Raw genomic sequence first — 9,355 nt, forward strand, 5'->3', positions numbered from 1 at the left:
AGCAAACCTATGGGACAGAGTAGAAATGCTCCACAGGGTTCCCAAGGAGCAGCTGGTGGATTCAAACTGCCAACCTTTTGATTTGCAGCCGAACACTTAACCACTGTGCCACCAGGGCCCCAACGTAAGTAATAGTCAGTAAATAATGGTTACTATATGCTTAGTAATTCATTGCTGACCTTAAGAATGAAAATTTCAATACAGTGATGTCGCCGAATGCCATATGGGCTGGGGAGAAAATATATAGTGAAGCAGTAAAGGTGTGGTATTCAAGAATTTCAAAGGATAATTGGAAGGGGGGGATATTGAGAGGGCCTTAAGTAAAGTCAAGATTTTTATTTTAGGAAGGGAGGTTCTTAAAATTATTCACAGATTGAGATAAATCAAAGATTTTTGAGCAAGAGAACATGAGTACAGAAGCACAGTCCCAAAAGATAGGGCAAAAGGCAGAGGATACAGCCAAGATCTCAGACAAATGAGTTTTTAACAGGGAGGAAAGCCACTTTATCATTGGAGAAGAAGAAAAAAAAAAAAAAATGGATAGGACATGGTAAATTTGTCAGTGTGAGATGGTAGTAACTTACTGGCAATTTTTGCCAGGGCCTTGTACTTCTTAATAAAGAAGGCAGAAAGGATATTGAATGAGAAAAGGGAGGATGTTCTCAAGAACAATGTTTGGGAAGAGTGGAGAATCTTTGAAGTAGAATTTGAGGGAGTTGACCAAATAGTAGAATATTGGTGAGACTAATTGACTTCACAGCTCATATATTTATAGCGTTCCAAACTGTAGAGTCCATGCCAGGCAAATAACATAAAGATATATTTTAATACCAATCCCTATTTGAGGTTTGGCTGGTTGCATTTGACATAAAGGAAAAGATAGACCGGGATTGAGGGTTATGACCAGCTATGTACACCAGACAAGGGAGGGAAAGAATGGAGGCAAAGTATGGTGAGGTCAATGAGGATATGTAGCAGAAATGAAGTTATGAAAAGAACGGCATCCATCTCCTCTCATAGTTTGTACTGATATTTAAAGGTCCAAGAGGTGGCAGGTCTAGAAGATGTCAGTGTAGAATGTGTCCTACATACTGAAGGACAGAGGGAGTTGATGCAAAATTATTGACCCTGCTTGTTGCACTAAACTGTTGGCCTTGTTTGCTATCCCAAACTGCTGAGCCAAGGTTTAAGTTCACCAAGAAATATAAGACTTACATGCAGGTCTTGGATGGAACAATGCTTTATTCACGCAGAGGAGAGACAGAGCAAGGTCAGCTTCAATAATGGATGTCATTTCCCCATGACCAGTGGGTCACTCCACGCATCAGTCAATGCAACGATGACAGTCTGCATGCACACCTCTTGTGCTGCAGAAAAGGGACCATTTCCCTCCCTGCTGGGAACAGATACAGAGATGGGGTTGGCCAGGTGCCATATGGCACACACCCATGTGTAGTAACCTGACTGTATACCCATAACAGGGAAGGAGTTTCCTTGATAAGAAAGAAGAAACTGGGACAGAGGAAGACTCAGCTCTTAGTCTCCATTATGAGACAATGTTCCAGGTTCAAGGACTCTGATTAGGGGGGTCTAGGTGAGGGTTTGAAGGCCACGCACCCAGGAAAAATGATGATGAATGTTTGGAGTTAGGAAACACAACAAGTAAGAAAATGTTAGGCCAAGGAAAAATGTACCTACAAAGACATACTTTGCTAATTTGGTGGATTGATGAGATACATCAACCAAGTTGCAAGACTATACCTGGGAAGATGAATGCTATTATTATTATTGTTAGGTACTGTCGAGTTGATTCCAACTCATAGCAACCCCATGTGACAAGGTAGAACTGCCCCATAGGGTCTTCTTGGCTGTAACCTTTATGAAAGCAGATTGCCAGCTCCTCCTCCCATAGAGCCACTGGGTGGGTTTGAATCTCCAACCTTTTGTTTAGCAACTGGGCACTTAAAAATTGCACCACCAGATCTCCTTCAGAAGGTGACTAGAGGGCTAAATTTGAGAAAAGAACAAAACAACTAGTTTTCTCCAGCAGGCCAGAGGTTAGCCTCTGGCTCTTGTGTATACACATGTAGCTAGTAATATTTAGTAATTGGGCCTGAGTATTGAAAGCCTGCATCTGACAAGTGCTTGCTTCTAAGTTAAACTGTATCCAGAAAACAGATCACGTAACCTTATTAGTGACCCCCAGGTCTATTTCTAGACCCCGTCCCATGCGGATGTGGATTTAAGAAAGTGGTGTCTCTTTTATATAAAGATACTATTTAAACCCAGGAGTCCTTAATACTTTTGCATGATGACAGGAGCATTACTTGCTCCCCACAGGTTTATCTTTCTGAAGCAATTTAAATGGAACAAGCTCTTAGCATTAGGAAGCCTTCCAGGTTTCTTCTTCAGGCACTGGGGTCTATGAAGCATTTAAAATTAGTTCATGATGGGAGCTATTTTAGCCTCTTAAATATGCCCTCAGATTATACTTAATACTTTTTTCCCTTTAAAAAACACTGGCTATAAAAATGTTTAATTGGCCAGAAGTCTCTCTGGAGGCACAATGTTTGATTAACTCAAGGAGACATCAGAGACATTTTAAGAGATAAATCTGACCTGATGAACGCTAGCATTTTGTAAGATTAGAAGCCTGGACTATAAAAGCAGTTTTCCAGGACACACATTTATAACTTTCACTTGGTGGACTTCTACCTTCTACTTCTATAGTTTAAGGCTCTCCCTGTTATTGTATTAGCAACATGTAAAATGTAAATAACTAAGGTTTGAGAATGATCTCAGCCCATGTTCCTCGGAAATCACTTGAAGGAGTTTTGGTCTGGGTTTGCCATCTTCCGAATGACCTGAAATCTAAAGCTGTCTTTAATGTCAGCTGTGTGCCAGGGTCTCCGTAGGAAGATGATCAAAAGGACTCTCCTGGCTCAGGTGCCCTTTGTCTCGAAGGAAGGTGACCCACGGCATCTGGAGATGATGGAACTTGTGATTAGCATTACCACAGAGAATGATTAATATCTTCTTAAAGCACCTACTTCCAGATTATCCATCATTTCATTAGAGTGAAAAAAAGTTCCCAGTGAAAAGGGGCCGGCCCTCTGAACCATGAATAACTCACCCACCCCTTGACATGTTTACTAATTGAGTAGCAGAGCAGGCTTAATACTTTAATATATTTATACTAAGCAAATCATGACTTTTTTTTTTTTTTTTTTTCCGGCGCTCAGGGTGAGTTTGGGATTGTAGTGAAATAACAAAGTGCTTTTGTTTGGCAATTAAAGGTCATTTTATGATTAATACTAAACTTAACCCTTATTCTTGACAGAGAGCATTAATTTTTTTGTCATAAACCATTGACCAGATTTCTTGTGAGGGATTTTTGCTACGCAGTATTGGTTAATTTGCACTGTTGATGTGACATTTAAAAGATTCCTCATTAACCAGGGCCTTTGAAAGCATCTAGTTTTAGCGTGGGTCCTGAGTCCATGAATTTATTTAGTGTTTTACTTAAAGGGAGATTACGTATTCAGGAGAAGAAAGTGCAGGAATAATGTCATGTTTTCTGTATTTTCTCCATCTCCACTATAGAACAAAATATCTCTTTCAATAGCAACAGCAGTGGTGCCTTCAAACAGAAAACCGGAAGCCCCCTCTCAGAGTCCTAAAAATATAATATGCAAATGATAGTGAAAATTATTTCAATATATATGGCTTGTTTATATAGACAATTGAAAAAATTATTTATACAAGTCAAAAAACAGATCACATTTTTATTAACCAGACTCACAGTATTTATTTCTGTGCCTGTTTTTAATAATACAGGTAAGAGTTTTTTCACCTAATTTTGATTATGTAAAAATTCTGGAAAAAAAGGACCAAATTGCTATTTGTCTTCATTGACAAACTCCATCTTCCCATATTCCCAATACTGTGGGTTGGACTTTTTTAAACCAGTACTTTTGTGTGTGTGTGTGTGTTTTAAGTGAAAGTTTACAAATCAACTCAGTCTCTCGTGCAAAAACTTGTATATGCCTTGCTATGTACTCCTAGCTATTCTCTCCCTAACAAGACAGCACACTCCTCCTCTCCAGCTTGTACTTCCATGTCCATTCAACCAGCTCCTGTCCCCCTCTGCCTTCTCGTCTTACCTCCAGACAGGAGTTGCCCACAGAGTCTCATGTGTCTACTTGAGTGAAGAAACTCACTCCTCATCAGTATCATTTTCTGTTTGATAGTCCAGTCCAATCCCTGTCTGATGAGTTGGGTTTGGAAATGGTTCCAATCTTGGGCTAACAGAAGGTCCAGGGACCATGACCTCTGGGATCCCTCCAGTCTCAGACAGACCGTTAAGTCCGGTCTTTTTACAAGAATTTGAGGTCTGCATCCCACTGTTCTCCTGCTCCATCAGGGGTTCTCTGTTGTGTTCCCTATCAGGGCAGTTGATGGTTATAGCTGGGCACCATCTAGTTCTTCTGGTCTCAGGCTGATGTAGTCTCTGGCTTATGTGGCCCTTTCTGTGTCTTGGGCTCACAATCATCTTATGTCTTTGGTGTTCTTTATTCTCTTTTGCTCTAGTTGGGTTGAGACCAATTGATGTATCTTAGATAGCCACTCTCTAGATAGCCACTGGAAACCCTGGTGGCGTAGTGGTTAAGTGCTACGGCTGCTAACCAAAGGGTCAGCAGTTTGAATCTGCCAGGCGCTCCTTGGAAACTCTATGGGGCAGCTCTACTCTGTCCTATAGGGTCACTATGAATCGGAATTGACTCAAAGGCACTAGGTTTGTTTTTTGGGGGAGGGTTTAGACAGCCACTTGCTGGTGTTTAAGACCCCAGATATCACTCACCAAAGTGGTGTGCAGAATGTTTTCTTAATACTTTTTGTTATGCCAATTGACCTAGATCTCCCCTGAAACTATGGTCCCCAGACCCTCACCCCTGCTACTTTGGCCTTCGAAGTATTCAATTATATTCAAGAAATTTCTTTGCTTTTGGTTTAGTCCAGTTGTGCTGACCTCTCCTGTATTGTGTGTTGTCTTTCCCTTCACCTAAAATAGTTCTTGTATACTATCTGATTAGTGAATACCCCTTTCCCTCTCTCCCCACCCTGTAATCTTCAAAGAATATTTTCTTCTGTGTTTAAACTATTTCTTGAGTTCTTATAATAGTGGTCTCATACACTATTTGTCCTTTTGCAAATGACTAATTTCACTCAGCATAATGCCTTCCAGATTCTTCCATGTTATGAAATGTTTCACAAAATCATCATTGTTCTTTATTGTTGTGTAGTATTCCATTGTGTGAATATACCATAATTTATTTATCTATTCTTCCATTGCTGGGCACCTTCCATCTTTTTGCTATTGTAAACAGTGCCGCAATGAACACGGATGGGCCTATATCTGTTTGTGCGAAGGCTCTTATTTCTCTAGGTTGTGTTCTGAGAAGTGGGATTAGTGCATCATATGGTAGTTCTATTTCTAGCTTTTTAAGAAAGCGCCAAGTTGATTCCCAAAATGGCTGTATCATTTTACATTCCCACCAGCAGTGTATAATTGTTCCAGTCTCTCCACAGCCTCTCCAACATTTATTAAACCAGTACTTTTGTTGTCATAAGAACGTATCAAAGCATATGGAGAAATGCATGTATTGGGAAGTCTTTGAGAACCCTCCAGAACTGCTCAGTAAGGGAAGAGCTGCATTCTCAGTGACTGATGGTTAGGAAGGGTTTAAGTCAATGCTGCTCCACTTCCCATCTGGGTGACTGAGTGCGTCATTTCCAGTCCCTTAGAACATCTGTAAACTGCAAGCTTAGGCCAAATGATCACTAGGTTCCGGTGATATTAATACATCAATTCACTGAACAGTTTTGATAATTTCTGTATAATTTTTCATATGAAATCTTGTATCATAACAAATCATTTCTTACTTTTCCAAAAGTGATAACCAATTTTTGGTGTCATGATAAGCATATACTGCTAACGCTTGGATGGCGTGCATGTAGATATGCATGTGTGATAAAGCCTCAATTCTTAGGCATTATTTTTAAGTTGCCTTAGCTTTCAACATTTTGTACTTTTTGGTGAAAGGAACCAACTAATTAGAAACACATGTGTTTCAGGGGAACCCCAAAAAATTAAATGTTAAGGGAAAACAACTTACCTCACACTTCTACAAAAAATGTGGTTCCTTGTTGTAATGATCTAAAAGATTATGAACATAATACTCATTCCCTAAACAATGGTCTACAGAACACTATTCCACAGTCCTTTTATAAGTATATTTAAAAAAAAATGTTAATAAGTTAACAATGAGCCAAATACGTGTTAGAAATGCAAAATGAAATAAAGTTATATGGGTTTCTTTACCATGGGTTGAATTTGTGTAACTCAAAAAGATATGTTGAAGACCTAACCCCCCTGTACCTGTGAATGTGACTTTGTTTTGGGAAATAGGGTATTTCTTTGATGATATTATCAGTTAGGTCCTAATTCTAATACCTTCTGAAGCATGTCTTACAAAAGTGAGAGCAAACAGGGAAACAGAGAGTAACACACAAGAGGAAGATAGCATGTGGGAAGCCCTCTACAAGCCAAGAAACACCAGAGAGAGGACGTAGCTCTGCCAGTGTCCTGAATTCAGACTCCTAGCCTCCAGATCTGTGAGACAATAAAATTCTGTTCTTTAAAGCCATCCATTTTGTGCTGTTTTGTTATCACAGCCTTAGGAAACTAAGACAGGAGTTTTCAGGTCCTTGTGAATTTCCAAGAAGTTCATAATACTTCCCAATCTAATTTGACAATGGAATTTTTTATGTATTTGTTTTTAAGTAGAGCACATTATTGGACTAGAGATGATTGGAAAATAATGCATGGACACACACACACGTGTACATATATGTATGTGCATGTGCCCATACAATTATTTTATATATAATATCTATACATTATATAATATCTATCTATCTGTCTGTCTGTCTGCCTGCCTGCCTGTCTATCATCTATCTATCATCTATCTATCTACCTATCTATCATCTATCTATCTATCTATCTATCTATCTATCTGTCTGTCTATCTATCTATCTATCTATCTATCTATCTATCTATCTATCTATCTATCTATCTATCTATCTATCTATCTATCTATCTATCTATCTATCTATCTATCTATCTATCTATCTATCTATCTATCATCTATCTATCATCTATCATCTATCTATCATCTATCTAGCTATAAATCTATAGGATCCCTGGTGATGCAAGGGTTGAGCATGAAGCTGCTATTCGAAAGGTCAGAGGTTGGAACCCACCCACTGCTCAGTGGGAGAAAGATGTAAGAGTCTGCTTCCTTAAAGAAGCCTTGCTTCTGTAAAGATTACAGCTTTGGAAACACTATGGGGCAGTTCCACTCAGTACTGTAGGGTTGCTATGAATTGGAATCAACTTGACACAATGCACACACACACACACATTATGTATAATATCTCTTTCCCTATAAACCCATTGCCGTTGAGTTGATTCTGACTCATAGGGACCCTATAGGACAGAGTAGAACTGCCCAATAGGATTTTCAAGGAGTGGCTGGTGGATTCAAACTGCTGACCTTTTGGTTAGCAGCTGGATTCTTAGCCACTGCACCATCAGGGTTCCATTTCTTTATATATACGTCACAGTTGTTGATACTGTTTAAAAATTGGGGCTTAGACTGGAGAAATCAGGAAATATTTTTAGTAAATGCGAAGAAATCATTGGCTCAATGAAATATACAAAAACCAACAAGAGTGATTGTGATATAAAACCTGAAAGTGTAGAAATAATTTTAGGATTGGTAGAATAATTCCCTATTTATAGCTGCACATTTTGGTTGCTTACTGTACACAGACATGTCTATGTGGGTCCAGGATTAGAAAACAATGTGAGATTTGGCCTTTTGTTCATTATTTTTAGTGAGAATAGCCCAATTTCATTTGGTGGCTTTAGAATCAGGTCATCATAAGCTTAGTTTTATGTTTTTTGGCAAAGTTTTAGGAGAGTGTGTATATATATGTATAAATAACATTTGATGAGGGAGTCTAGACAGCTAAATTCTTATCCACCTCTACTGTGGCCTGATTAAATTGCCCTGGGAAATTCCTTACCTTTTAAATAGTGTCAACAAGCACTTTCAGAGCTTACATTTGTGACTGTGGCCAGGAGGAACTACCCTGTTCTTTAGGTAGGTAGTCCTTCCTGGATGGTCCTAGCCACAGCCAGAATATTTCATTTAAATAAGTGATGTCCTTGGATACTTCAAGGATTTCTTCCTTCTACCCTACCATGGCCTGAAATCTCTCCAGAGGCCCAGTGTTTTATTATCTCAAAGAGACACTACAGATCTCATGAAGAGAGAAATCTGACCTAAGAAGTAGGTTGCCACATCGGAAACTTAATTCCCTATTTCGTATTTCCTACTTCTGCAATCAATGTCACAGCTCTTTGGGGACTGAGTGGCAAATCATCATTGAGGAGCACTCCTGTGCAGGGGAAATATAAGCTTTGTGGTCAAGCATCCCTGAGTTCAACTTCTGGCTCTGTCACCTACCACCTGTGTACTTGGTTAATGTCACATCTAATGTATACACTTAAAGGAGTCCTGGTGGTGCAGTGGTTAAAACGCTCAGCTGCTAACCAAAAGGTTGGTCGTTCGAACCCACCAGCAGCTCTGTGGGAGAAAGATGTAACAGTCTGCTTCCATCAGGATTTGCAGCCTTGGAAATCCTATGGGGTCGTTATGAGTTGGAATCAACTCAATGGCAGCGGGTTTGGGATTTTGGGTATACACTTGAGGCTTACTACTCAAAGTGTGGTCCATGGCTCAGTGGCACTGACATCCCCTGGGAGCTTGTTAGAAACGCAGACTGTTATACCCTACTGATAAGAATCTGCATTTTAATAAAATCTCAGGTGTTTTTGTGGACATTACACTTTAGGAAGCCCTATTGGAGATGAAGGAGCTCTGGGGGTGCAGTGGTTAAGAGCTCGGCTGCTAACTGAAAAGTTGGCAGTTTTAATCCACCAGCCACTCCTCGAAAACCCTATGGGTCAGGTCTACTCTGTCCTATATGGTCACTATGAGTTGAAATTGACTCGATGGCAACGGTTTTGGTTTTTTAATGGAGAAAATAAATAGATATATGTTTAATATAATGATGAAGACATCAAGAAGTCACATGTTAAAAGAACCATGAAAGGTATAAACTATGACCGGCAAAAAAAAAATTTCCCCAATGGTTGTAATTCTTGGGATCAAATCATTGAAGCCCTTTGAATTAGTAAATATTGTTTTTCCTCCAAATTTTTGCC

This window comes from Elephas maximus, chromosome 13 (assembly GCF_024166365.1).
Source record: "Elephas maximus indicus isolate mEleMax1 chromosome 13, mEleMax1 primary haplotype, whole genome shotgun sequence".
NCBI lineage: Eukaryota > Metazoa > Chordata > Mammalia > Proboscidea > Elephantidae > Elephas > Elephas maximus.